Here is a 13,746-nt window from a genome sequence, read left to right as displayed (position 1 = left end):
AGCTTCTTATAAAAATCCACAGCCATTGCCTTTAACTGAGCAATGTCTTCCACCTTATTGCCTTGTTCATCATACAAGAAGGATATAGTATTCCTTGCCTGCCTACCTTTGAGAACCTGATGGAAAAAAACAAAATTTTGGTCACCAAGCTGCAGCCATTGGTTCCTTGCTTTCTGTTTCAAGAAAGCCTCTTCAGCTTTTGTGATGGAAACATAAGTATGAACACATTCCCGCTCTTTCTGAAGACAATCAGCCCTTCCTCTAAAGTCCAAAACAGTCCTTTGAGCCATATCAAGTCTATCTCGAGCTTGGATCACCTTGCTTCTAATATCACCATAACAACTTGCAGTATTAGTCTTCAAAACAACTTTAAGGGCTTTTAGTTTACTGCACAACCTATACATAGGCACTCCAGAAACCTCCTGCCCCCAACCAGCAGCCAACCAATCCTGAAAATCTGTGTTCTCCAACTAGAAATTACAGAATTTAAAAGGTTTTGGACCGAAACTCATCAGTGTACCCACTGTAATTATAGTAGGAGAATGATCTGAAACACCTCCAGAAGGAAAATCAACTTTGGTACCCCAAAACTTAATAAGCCACTCTTCATTTACCATAACTCTGTCGAGCTTCCTAGCCACAAAATCGGCCCCTTCACTCTTATTATTCCAGGTGAAAAAACAGCCACTAAACTTCAGATCAACAACTTCTAGGTTATTTAGACATTCCCCAAACTCCTGCTCATAAGCATTGAGCCTATCCGAACCCCACTTCTCAGCCAAATGTCTCACCACATTAAAATCTCCACAAAGGATCCAAGGATTAGGAAACACCCTATCCTTATGGTTTTCAGATTCTGCCATAACACCCTTCTTTCAAGAGGCTTATTAGCTCCATATACAAAGGACTGAAACCAAATGGACCCCTCTTTAAGATAATGTACATAGCAGCTCACACTTTGATCACATTTATCAATAATAGTGACATCAAACTCCCCTTTATCCCAGCATACACAGATTCTGCCTAAAAAATGATGCTCATAATTGAAGCAGAAACCCCAATCTGGAAACAAAGCAGCCACAATATCATTAGACTTATGAGCCTTAACTCTAGTCTCAATAAGGCAGACTAATTTAATCCTCTTCTCCTTTACATTCTCCGAACCTCATTTTGTTTGGAGGGATGGTTCAACCCCCTCACATTCCATACAAGGATGTCTATGAATGTGGAGAAAAACCCCTCATCATATCCACATCCGACTCCTCCAATTTACCCTTTCCTTTGTCCACAGGAACAGAAGTCTCCATTTCATCCAAGGCCTGTTGCAAAGCCATATTAGATTTCCTAACCTTTGCATCATCAAATTTTTTGCCATCCACCCTAGCTAGCAGCTGAAAAGAATTGGTCCAGTGGGAGCTATTATCTACTAAAATAGACCTAGGCTTTGGAATTTTCCTAGATTTAGCTACAGACCATTGACCAACACCTGAAGGCCCTGATTTATCAACCCCCTTAGCATTCTTTGGAAGCTTTTGTTGAACTGTTTGTTGGACTGGAACTATCTTCTTAGGCACCCAAACAGTCTTATCAGTCTTAGAGCAAGTATGTGTAGCATGTTCAAACAATCTACAATTCTTGCATCTAAGGATATTTACTTTCATGTATAGGGTAGCATCGGTTTGGTGTTTCATTTTTGGACTAAGGACTATAATCAAAAGCTACTCTAAATCAGGAAGGTCAAGCAGAATTATTTGTGCCCAAAAAAAGAAAAAGAAAAAGAGAGAGTAGGACTTTCTCTCTTCACTCAGCAAATGGCTGGCCTTAACCTCTAGCATTGACTTGTTGTTATGTAACCTTCCAGATTTTGCCGACACATTTTTTGCTGTGGCTGATCATAACTTTTTCAAATAGTAGTTTTTGAAATAGACTTCCCAAGAAGGGGGAAAAAAGCACTAAAAATGTGAACGCTAGGAGATAAAAGATTTTAGATTTGTTGCTTTTGGGAAAATTTAGCAAGCATCTCAGTTTTGGCAAGCCTTGGACAATGATTTGGTCAAGTATCAGGATTAAACCGAAGATGTAAATGTATTTATGCATCTTGATGAACTTTGTCAAGTGTCATATTGTTCCATGTATAACTCTAAATGGCATTTTCTTGGAGAAATTTATCATGGGGATGCTCACAAATTTTGGAAGCATGGCATTAGATCAAATGCATAATACTCTCAAGGTAAGAATTGTTTTAACTTGCCCCATAATTTGATTTAGGTACAGATAGCATGATTGCCAAGTAAATTACTTTAAACACGTTATTGTAGATGTTTCGTGTAGCTGATCCCCCTTATGATAAATCACTCCAACAGCTTCAGAGCTTCTAATCTGGTCTAGTATTTGAAGATAAGTTGGAACTAAGAGATGGAATGTACTTTCTGAAGAAATAATGAGTTGATAGAATTTCAACTCATCCTCTGAATCATTAAGCAATAGCACTGGTGAGACTTTTTGCAAATTTAAATGAAACAACAGTTGGAAATAATGCTTTCCTGTTCTCTTCATTGCTTGAGGTATCGCAGAATTGATGCCCAGATACTCTTCCCGCATTTTGGGAATGTCTACAGGCAGCGTTGCCAAAATTTCAGGGAGTTTTTTCAATCTGTATATAGACTTGAGAAATGGTCGATCTTTGTGGCAGGAGTGTCGCAATCATCCTGTTTGTTGATTCTAGTTAGAGTATCTTTGGGATGTTTTCCAGTGAATTTGTGGAGAGCGACTTTGGCCATACTCGAGAAAATCACTCTTCAGCTCTACATGGAAAACAGCATTCTGGTTTATGCATGCTCATGGATGTGGGGTTCTGGACAGCGTTTAAAATTGCAGGAAGTCAGAAGATCCTAAAGAGTGGTACTTAACATGTTCCTGTGATGATTAATTACTAAATTTATGATGATTTGTACTTTTGATAGTTTAAATACATCAGAAATGCTGCGTACACTCTTACATGGTAATAGTGAATTTTAAGATGCCCCCAAGCCCTGTTCTGTTGAATTTTTTCTAAGCAACCCATTTTCCATGGTTCCATTGGCGGACCTATATGGGGGCTAGGGGGGGCCTTGGCCCCCCCAACCCCCAAAATTTCCCCCAAAAAAAAAATAAAAAAATCTATATATATATATATATATATATATATATATATATATATATATATATATATATATATATATATATATATATATATATATATATATATATATATATATTAAATTTTACCTTAAATTTTGTTTATTTTTTTAGTTTGCCCCCCCCAAAATTTTTTTCTTTCAATTTGGTCCCCTCATATTTACAAGGCTGGGTCCGCCACTGCATGGTTCTAAGAATTTGAGTTTTCTGAAGAAAAAAATAGATCTAGCCCAAGTGCAAATGATCAATATAGCTCCACAAGAAAAGGCTTCTCCAGATTTATTATAACCTTATAATTCAAACTTGTATCAGGATACTCTTAGAGAGGGCATGGGACTGAATGGGAAAAATGTGGGAGGGTTCGCTTTCCTCTATTACTGATATCTTTCGACCCAGAGCCATTTTACTTCCTACTGGAGCGTCTGATAGTCTGGTATAAGAAAGAATAGATAATGTGTGCTAGATACCTTGTGTTAGATTTTTCCCTTTAGTCTATGTTGATAAATGCCAACACTTAAAACCATGAGCAGTTCTAAGTTACTACATGCTCGTTGGACTAACCCTAAAATGCTAAAAGAAAAAAAATTGACACGGAGTAATGCTATTCTTTCATATTAGATTTTCATATTAGTTTCACATTAGCTGATATGACGTGTTTTAAATGGCTAAACACTTTTAATTTTTTAAATGACTGATATGAGAAGCCACTTAAAACACATCAAATTGATCGGTGTGAAAATCTAATGTGAAGAATAGCATTACTCTTTGACACGTAATGAGATGATGTAGATAAGTTTGTTTATTTTCTTTTTTCAAATTTCCTCCCTTTTTATTTACTTTGATTGTGATTGTACGTGAATATTTTATATTAAAAAGACATTAATCCTTTTAGAACATTGTGCTTAGTCATCATGACTGATGTAGAGAATTGTGAAATAGAATTATCTTCATTTCAAGGTCCATATTAGATTTTACAAATATAATAGTGTATATTTTGTCACCTCATTAAATTTTAAATGCCAACATAGCATTAACTACACTATAAAATGTGCAAAAATAAATAAATAAATATTGACCATAAAATATATCATCTTTATTTTATTTTACTGTAATGAAATGGAGAGGATTTTTAAAGTTCAAACAGAAAAATTAAATCTCAGCCATAAAGTGGTTTTTATCCGGTTAGAGAAGAGAAGTGCAGCCTTTTTTTTTTTTTTTTTTTTTTCCTTGTGTGGAACCAGCGTGTTCCCATTTAATGATAATAACAGTAAATATTGATGATAAAGAAGCCGAGATAGCCGTTGCCGTTACAACAAAAGTGTGAGGCCAAAGGTAAAATAGAATAGAATAAGAGAATAAGCAATGTGACCGTTTACATAGCCCTCAAATTCAATTCAAAATCCACGGAGAAATTTCACCAATCAAAAAAGAAGAGCAGTGCTAGTCCACCATTACCAAAAAATGAGAGAAGGACTGCAACAGATTGAAACGGCCGAAGAGCAAATGCAACAGCTCAGATCCAAAGCCACGGAGCTACTCCTCAGAGAAGAATAGGAGGAGGCCGTGCTTGCCTGTTGTCAGTTCATCAACCTCTGCCAAGACAAAATCTTGCAGACCCAACAGCACGCAGACCCAGATCACCTCCCCAAGCTCCACAGATCCCTCTGCTTAGCGCTCTCCAATCAAGCCGAAGCGCGGTCCAGACTGCGGGAATTCGCACAAGCATTGAAAGATTGTGATCAAGCACTGAAAATTGGGAGTACCCATTTCAAGACCCTGCTCTGCAAAGGTAAGGTTCTGCTAAATCTGAATAGGTACTCTATGGCTTTGGACTGCTTCAAGGCTGCTCTGCTCGATCCTCAGGCTAGTGGGAACGCTGAAAGCCTTAATGGGTATTTGGAGAAATGCAAAAAGCTCGAGTTTCTTTCGAGGACCGGAGCTTTTGATCTCTCGGATTGGGTTGTAAATGGGTACCGAGGAAAGCCCCCGGAACTCGCTGAGTACATTGGTGCGGTGCAGATCAAGAAGTCTGGGATTAGTGGGCGTGGCCTATTTGCAACAAAGAACATTGATGCCGGGACTTTGGTGTTGGTCACCAAAGCGATTGCCACGGAGAGGGGTATATTGCCAAGCGAAGATTCGGGCGAGAATGCCCAGTTGGTCATGTGGAAGAATTTTATTCATAGAGTTGCCGATTCCCTCACAAAATGTCCTAGAACCTGTAATTTGATGAATACGTTGTGGACTGGCGAAGACGAGGACGGGCTAGAGGTTCCCGACATAAGTCTCTTTAGGCCTGAGGCAGAGGAGAACGGGAAATCGAATGAGAAGCCTGATATGGCTAGAATTTGGAGCATATTGGATGTGAATTCTTTGGTTGAGGATGCGGTTTCAGCCAAAGTTCTGGGCAAGAATAGTGGTTATTATGGTGTTGGACTATGGCTACTGGCTTCATTCATCAACCATTCGTGTAGTCCTAATGCAAGGCGTTTGCATGTAGGGGATTATGTGATGGTTCATACTTCAAGGGATGTAAAGGCAGGTGAAGAGATTACTTTTACCTATTACGACGCTCTTTCGCCATTCAACAAGCGCAAGGAAATGTCAAAGACATAGGGCTTCCAGTGTAATTGTAAGAGGTGCAAGTTTGAGGAGGAAATTTGTGCAAAGCAAGAGATAAGAGAGATTGAGATGGGTCTTGAAAGAGGAATGGATATGGTGGTGCAGTCTACAAGTTTGAGGCTTACGGTTCTGATAAGTCAATGAAGAGGTGGGGGCGGAGGATTCCGGCCGCCGATACAGCGATGGATAGCGTACTGGAAGTGGCGGGAAGTGATGAGAGGTTACTCAAGGTCTTGGTTGACGGATTGAAGAAAAGCAATGGGGCAGTGGGCATGGAGAGGGCTTTGAAGTTGGGAAGAGGAGTGTACGGAAAGGCTGTTAAAAGGCAAGCATTGAGGACATTACTCGAGCTTGGCTCTCATTAACACATCTATCATCTTTTTGATTGTTATTAACAGATTGTTAGCCTATTAGCTAATAGCTCTGAGAATTTTTCTCTCTTTTCTGCCTCTTTGATCTGTTTAATTACTTCTAGAAAGAATACCTCAAGTTGAATTGAAGTTCATTTAGAGACTTGTGGTGGCTAAAACTTTTCACCAATCTTTATCTCTAGTTTGCTTGGAGTGTATTCGACCCTGCGATTTAGCAAGTTTAACGTGCGTTTCCAAACAAAATCGCAAATAAGTACTCCAACTATTTGAAGTCAACCAATCAAATCCATAATTGGCAACCAACTACATCTGGGGTCATTCGGCTGCTAGGGACATGATATCATATTTATCTCATTTGATTCAACCTACATTTTTTACTGCCTTATTCATACTAGGGCCTAGATACCCTCATCCAAAGACTCCCCCTAAAACATAGCACAAGTTACATCAATATCCTTTAGTGATTGTTTATTTCTGCAATGATTTAATCCCTAATTATTTCTGAAAAATGAAATTTGACTTCTAAAATAAATAGCAAGTGTGTGCACAAAGTGTCAACAAAAATAACTATGCGGAAAATAAATGACATAAGGATTTTTGTTAACGAAGTGGAAACTCGATTAAGAGAAAAACCACTTTGGGGCAGCCAAACCCATGATATTCACTATTCAGAAGACAAAGCTAGATACAAGATAGTAACACTCTCATATACCCGATGCAATGGTCGCACTTTGCTCTCTAATGTGTAACCCAACACGAACGCTTCCCAACCAGGTCTTCTACCTGAAGGGGTCTTCAATGGAATCCTTTACCTTAGGGCCAACCCCTAAGATAGACTTCAGTTGTAACGCAGCAACAACACACTTGCAATGGCTTCAAAGGAAACTTAATCAGCTCAACAATCTCTCAAAATAACTTCTCTGAGCACTAGTGGAATTCAATACCGAATTCTTGCAGTTCTCAATCCCTAGGGGCCTCTATTTATAGGCTGAGGTATAGAATGGGCGACTGTAGTGCTATATGCGGGTGCCGTCTGGATGGTGGACATGGGCCTTCCGGACGGACAATTGTGCAACAGATTTTTTTGAAAATTTCGATGAGAAATCTATCCTGTTTAAGAGCTGCGTCCGTACGGTGAGACACTATCGTCCGGACTGTGAGACACTGTCGTCCGGACGGTTGCACGTTCACTGCAAGTAATTTCCATATAAGGCTTTCGCGCGTCCGGACCATGGGGGATGAGCATCCGAACGGCTAATCTTCAACACGCAATTTCCATATCTGCTATGCGCGCATCCGGACCATGATAGGCAGTCGTCCGGACGGTTGAAGTCGAATCGGCAATTTCCTTAACTGTTGAACGCCGTCCGGACCAAGATTGTCTGTCGTCCGGACTGTGATATTTGAATTGCGATTCTTGCCTTATGTATGAGCGCGTCCGGACGGTTGAAGCAATCTTCCCTTAAATTGAACTTGGAAAGAATCTGAAGTTGATCGATCACTGAGAGGCGTCCGGACGGGCTGCTGAAACGTCCGGACGGATGCAAGCTGGAACAGTAGCTTCTCGAAACAGTGAAGGTCCGGATGGGAATGCATGTCGTTCGGACAGATGATGCTTGGTTTGTCGGGGGTCCAGACGGCATGCCACGTCGTCCGGACGGATGGAATAGTGGACAGATGGGCGTCCGGACGGGATGACACGTAGTTCGGAAGGCTGACAGGGACTCTGAAATCTTCTGTCTTGAAAGCAGTGCAGAAACATCTGAAACACTTCTGAATAGTGGAATCCCTGTTAAAAAGCTTATTTACAAATAAGTGATTTTGTCCAAACACAGAATGAGACCAATCACAACCTAACAATTTCTATATGGACATGATTAGCAACATTAAACATAGTGTTTTTATCACTGTTTTTTCATCTTCATAAAATGTCTTTAAACAATGGTGCTTAAGTCAAAAGGGTTAGGAAGCAAGAGTTTTTAGGTCCTAGGTTCAACTAGCGAGTTATTCAATTTGACCAAAAAGCTAGTACCCTCCTCACATGGTTGTCTAACAAGAACTCACTCATGCGGCCAAGCTCAAGCTTGTGAAAAGATATGGGCAAAAGAAAAAAGAAAAAAAAAAATAACAACTCAATGATGAATAACAATTTGCACACTCATGACAAAACACTATCCCACTCCAGCAAAGCACTTCAGGAGGATGAAAAAGTTATACACTATAAACACATTGTGTGAGATATATACAAGAAAGATCCATTAGAGAGTGATAAATCTTAAAAGGTGTACTTATCCAATGAACCTCAATAGGGAATAGCACAAACTACAAATGCAAACAACAATACAATGTAGATTGAAGCTGTATGTAAGAACATGCAACAAAACAAAAATGAAAGCAACAGACAACAAGTTTGGCACTTGTGCTCATGGGATATGAACATGGCTTCATCGAATTGCTTGACTTGAAGGCCCAGAAAGTAAGTCAGTTCCCCAATCATGCTCATTTCAAACTCTTTCTTCATTTCCGTAGCAAACTCATGAGTATGAGAATCAATTGTGGCTGCGAACACAATGTCATCCACGTATATTTGCAAAATCAACAAATTTTTCCCCCATTTTCTAGTGAAGCGAGTCCGATCAACATGTCTTGAAGAAAACTCATGGTCTAAGAGATAGGCAATGAGCCTCTTATATCATGCTTGAGGCGCATGCTTTAGGCCATAGAGTGCCTTCTTCAACTTAAAGACATGATCTGGATGGTGCGGGTCAATGAATCCCATTGGTTGAGCCACATAAACTTCTTGTTAGTTTTTGTGTTGGCTGCATTCTGTTGGACAAAATCACTTCTATGTAATATTGCTGCTTTCACAGGGATGCTGTTTTATCCAGAGTCTATTCTTCAGCTATGTTCTTCAAGAAGATTCTGTGAAGTTTTCAAGGATTTATTTCGGTTCCCTGTCAGCCGTCCGGACGACGTGGTATTCCGTCCGGACGCTCATCAGTCAGAAACATCCGTTCGGACGACGAGATTTTTCCGTCCGGACGCCCATCAATGTCTAGAAGCTTCGAACAGTTTAAGATTGCATCCGTCCGGACGTAATGGTAAATCGTTCGGATGCTCTTCAGAGTTCGAGAAAATCCCAGTGTTTCAGTGCATCCGTCCGGACAACGTGGTTATACCGTCCGGACGCCATTCAGGGTTTGACAAGCATTAGGGTTTCTGCCTCAAGACACAGTTATGGGAAGATGGCTGCTACCGTCCGAACGATGTCCTCTATAAGGCAAGAACATGCATACCAAGTTCAACCGTCCGGACGTCAGCCTTCATGGTCCGGACGATCAAGCTTCATATATGGAAGTTGCGTGCACCAGTTCAACCGTCCGGACGTTAGCCTTCAAGGTCCGGACGCTCCAAGCCTTATTATGGTAATTTTGTGCAGCCAAAGTGCAACTGTCCGGACGCGGCTTTGTTATGGAAGCTTTCAGCGTTATCTTGGAGAGGCGGTTGTAGTTGACCGTCTGGACGCTCGGTCAAGCAGTCTGGACACCCTCGGGTATTTTGGTCATAACTTTTTATTCAAATATCGAATTGGGACGAAATTGGCTTCATTGGAAAGCTTAGAAAAAATGATGTAATTTGAGCATTCGGACGGACCCTAGAAGCATCCGAACGGCCTCCGTCCGGAAGGAAAGATTTCCCGTCCGAACGGCCCTGCAGAAAATTCCAGAATACTTTTCGGACAAGTAAAACTTGGCCCGTCCGGACGGCTCAAGGCTCCCGTCCGGATGCGCGTGCCTCAGACTCCATTTTTTACTCAAAACAGGGTTTCCTAAGCCTATAAATAAGAGGCTCTAGGCATGCTTTCAAAATAGAATTCAGTGGTAAATTCTCTACAGCTTAGAGACATGATATTTCCTCTAAAGCCTTGCCAAGTGTGTGATTTGATCAGCTGTGAAGTCTATCATAGGGGTTGGCCTAAGGTAAAGGATTCCATTGAAGACTCCTTTAGGTAGGAGAACCTGGTTAGGAAGCGTTCGTGTTGGGTTACACGTTAGAGAGAAAAGTACGACCACTGCATCAGGGGTATGTGAGTGTTACTGCTTTGTATCTAGCTTTGTCTTCTGAATAGTAGATATCTTGGGTTTGGCTGCCCTGTAGTGGTTTTTCTCTTAATTGAGTTTCCACTTTGTCAACAAAATATTTGTCTCCTTTAAATTCCGCATTTAATATTTTGTTGCACACTGATCACACACAATGTTAAATTTAGAAGTCCATTTATTTTTCACTTCTTCTTGTAGAAGCTCATTCAGGAATGCAATCTTCGCATTCATTTAATAAAACTTGAACTTCATGTGACATGCAATGGTCAAAAGAATTTGAATAGACTAATGGTGAGCAACTAGGGCAAACGTCTTGCCAAAATCAATACCTTGCACTTGAGTGTATCCTTATTCCACAAAATAAGCCTCATTTCTCACAATCGTACCATGTTCATCAAATTTATTCTTGAAGATCCACTTAGTACCAATGATATTATGGTCATTAGGCTTAGGTACTAGGCTCCAAACATCATTTTGAGTGAACTAATAGCGTTCCTCCTTGTGCATTGCTTCCACCCAGCTTTCATCATTCAATGCATATTCTACCTTCTTAGGTTTAGGCGTAGATGGCAACACATGTGAGATACCTGATTGATCACTTGGCCTCTCAGTCTCTTTCCTTCATCCAGATCACCTAGAATGTTCTCCTTGGGATGATTCACTCTTTCTTGGGATGGAGGTTCTCTAGCAAGCATCTCGGGCTTCTCAGTGTTTGAACTCTCAGCCAAGTCTTTGTTGATTTCTTCTACAGGCACTTCCTCATCACAAGGTGCATCCGAGGAGTCATCATCCACCACCACATTTATGGATTTCATCATTGTTCCAGTCTTCTTGTTGAAGACCCTGTATGCTCAACTTGATGAAGAATACCTCATAAAAATTCCTTCATCACTCTTACCATCAAACTTACCAAGATGCTCCCCATCTCTCAGTATGTAGCACTTACTTCTTAAGACATGGAAGTACTTGGCAATGAGCACTTAGATAGACCCTGTTGATAATATGACAAACAGTGTTGACGGCTTCTCCCCAAAAATAATTGGCCAGATTCTTACAGTGCATCAAGGATTGAGCCATTTCCTGGATTACTTGATTCTTTCTTCCAACCACTCCATTCTGTTGAGGATTCATTGGGGTAGAACTCTTGCATGATGCCATTCTCCTCACAAAAATCTGCAAAACTTACATTCTCAAATTCCTTGCCATGGTCACTTCGAATTCTCTTGATGAAATAGCCCTTCTCATTCTGTATCTTCTTGAATAGAACTCTGGCTTGCTCGAAGGCCTCTAACTTCTGTTGGGGTAAGATGACCCATGAGACTCTTAAGAAATCATCAACAATAACCATGATGTACTTCTTTCCCTATACTCTTCGTTCTTGATGGACCCAAATCCATGTTGAGTAACTCGAGAGGTTTAGAAGTGTGGATGAAATTTGTCTTCCTGTACTGGGACTTGATATGCTTTCTTATCTCACATTGTCCACACACAGTCCTCTCTATCTTACCCAATTTTGGCGGTCCAAGTATGAATTCCTTTATCACCTTGGATAGGTCCTTAAAGTTGAGATGTCTCAAGCGTTTGTCCCACAATTCCACTTTGTTGGTGTATAATTGGCTACATTCTGTTGGACAAAATCACTTTTATGTAATGATGCTTTTATACAGAGAAGCTGCTTTTTCCAGAGTCTACACTTCTGTTTTGTTCTTCAAGAAGACTCTGTGCGAATTTCAAGGCAGTTAAATTTGGTTTCCTTGCAACCGTCCGGACGACGTGATATTCCGTCCAAATGTTCAACTGTCTAAGCATCATCTGTCTGGACGACAAGAACTTTCCATCTGGACCTTCCTCTGTGTCGAAAAGCTTCGAACTGTTCCAGCTTGCATCCGTCCAGACGTCTCAGCAGACAGCAGCACGTTCGGATGCCATTCAATGTTCGATCAGCTATGGGATTTCTTTCCAAAACACAGATATGGGAAGACATCTGCAACTGTCCGGACGATGTGTATTCTTGTCTGGAAGAGCTCATTCATAAGGCAAGTCGTGCATTCAAAATCTAGACGTCCGAACGTTAGTCTTCATGGTCCGGACGCTCAAGCTTCATATATGAAAATTTTGTGCATCAGATCAACTGTCCAGACAACAGATGTTATGGTCCGGACACTCCAAGTGTGTGCAGCTAAAGTACGACTGTCCAAACGTGGCTCAATTCAGGAAAGAATTTCAGCGAAATTTGGAAAGCCAATCGCACAATTATCCGTTCGGATGCCTTACGTCTACCGTTTGGACGGCATCTAGGTATTTCAAGACAGATTCATTTGAACCTGTAGCCTATAAATAGAGGCCCCTAGGCTTAAGAATTGCAAGAATTTGGTATTGAATTCCGTAGTACGTAGAGAGTTATATTTTAGAGTTATTGTGCTGATTTGCTCACTTTCAAGCCATTGCCAAGTGCTGTTGCTTTGCTGAATTGAAGTCTATCTTAGGGTCCTAAGGTAAATGATTCCATTGAAGACCCCTTCAGGTAGGTGACTTGGTTGGGAGGCGTTCGTATTGGGTTACACGTCAAAGTTTAATGTACGACTACTGCATAAGGTTATGTGAGTGCTACTGCTTTGTATCTAGTCTTGTCTTCTAAATAGTGGACCTGGGTTTGGTTGCCCCGGAGTGGTTTTTCTCTTAACTGAGTTTTCATTTCGTCAACAAAATATCTGTCTCTTTTAATTCCGCATTTTGATATTTTGTTGCACACAATTGCACACACTTGTTACAATTAGAAGTCTATTTAATTTTCACACTTCATCGAATTTTGCTCTATTGCAGCTCAAGGTAGTGCTTGGCTCAACCCCATAATAGTTACCAGTTGTCCTTAGTCCTCCCATGATCCATTCCCCCTTGCTGTTGAAAATATTGCACTCTTTCTTGGAGAACTGGACAACGAGATCATCATCACAAATTTGATTGATACTAAGCAGATTCGCCTTGAGACCCTTGAGTCTTGACATAGAGCACATCATGAAGTAGAGGAAGCCCTGGAATCTCAACTGTGCCCTTGCCCTTTACTCGTGACCGGCTACCATCACCAAAGGTTACATTGCCACCGCTGCACTTATCAATATATTTAAACGACTTATCCCCCAACACATGCCTAGAGCAGCCATTGTCGAGGTACCAAAGACACATGTTAAGCACTTTAAGTGCAGTGTGGGAAACCAAACACACGTGGTCACCCCTCGTCACTCAAAATTTTAAGGCTAAGATGTGGTCACAAAATGATCACGGTTCCCTTGAGTTGTATTCTTCTCATCCATGGAAGAAGAATTAGACAACTCATCAAGTCTCTCACTAATGAGCTTGACTAGTTTAGTAAGGGCTCTAACTTGATTCCCATAACCAAGTTTATCTTGCCTAGGAACATTCCATTTGGTCCAAGGCCTTTGGGATCTCAAGAGAAAGTAGTTTGGTCTAATGTGACC

The 13,746-nt window shown here is 40.7% G+C and overlaps 1 pseudogene; it reads left to right on the top strand.

Annotated features, from left to right (window-relative positions):
• The first annotated feature begins 4,530 nt into the window (after positions 1-4,530).
• LOC133862873 (methyltransferase FGSG_00040-like) lies at positions 4,531-6,164 on the top strand (annotated as a pseudogene).
• The last annotated feature ends 7,582 nt before the right edge of the window (positions 6,165-13,746 follow it).

The sequence above is a fragment of the Alnus glutinosa genome, chromosome 1 (assembly GCF_958979055.1).
Source record: "Alnus glutinosa chromosome 1, dhAlnGlut1.1, whole genome shotgun sequence".
Classification (NCBI taxonomy): domain Eukaryota; kingdom Viridiplantae; phylum Streptophyta; class Magnoliopsida; order Fagales; family Betulaceae; genus Alnus; species Alnus glutinosa.
This window is presented reverse-complemented; position numbering and strand designations above follow the sequence as displayed.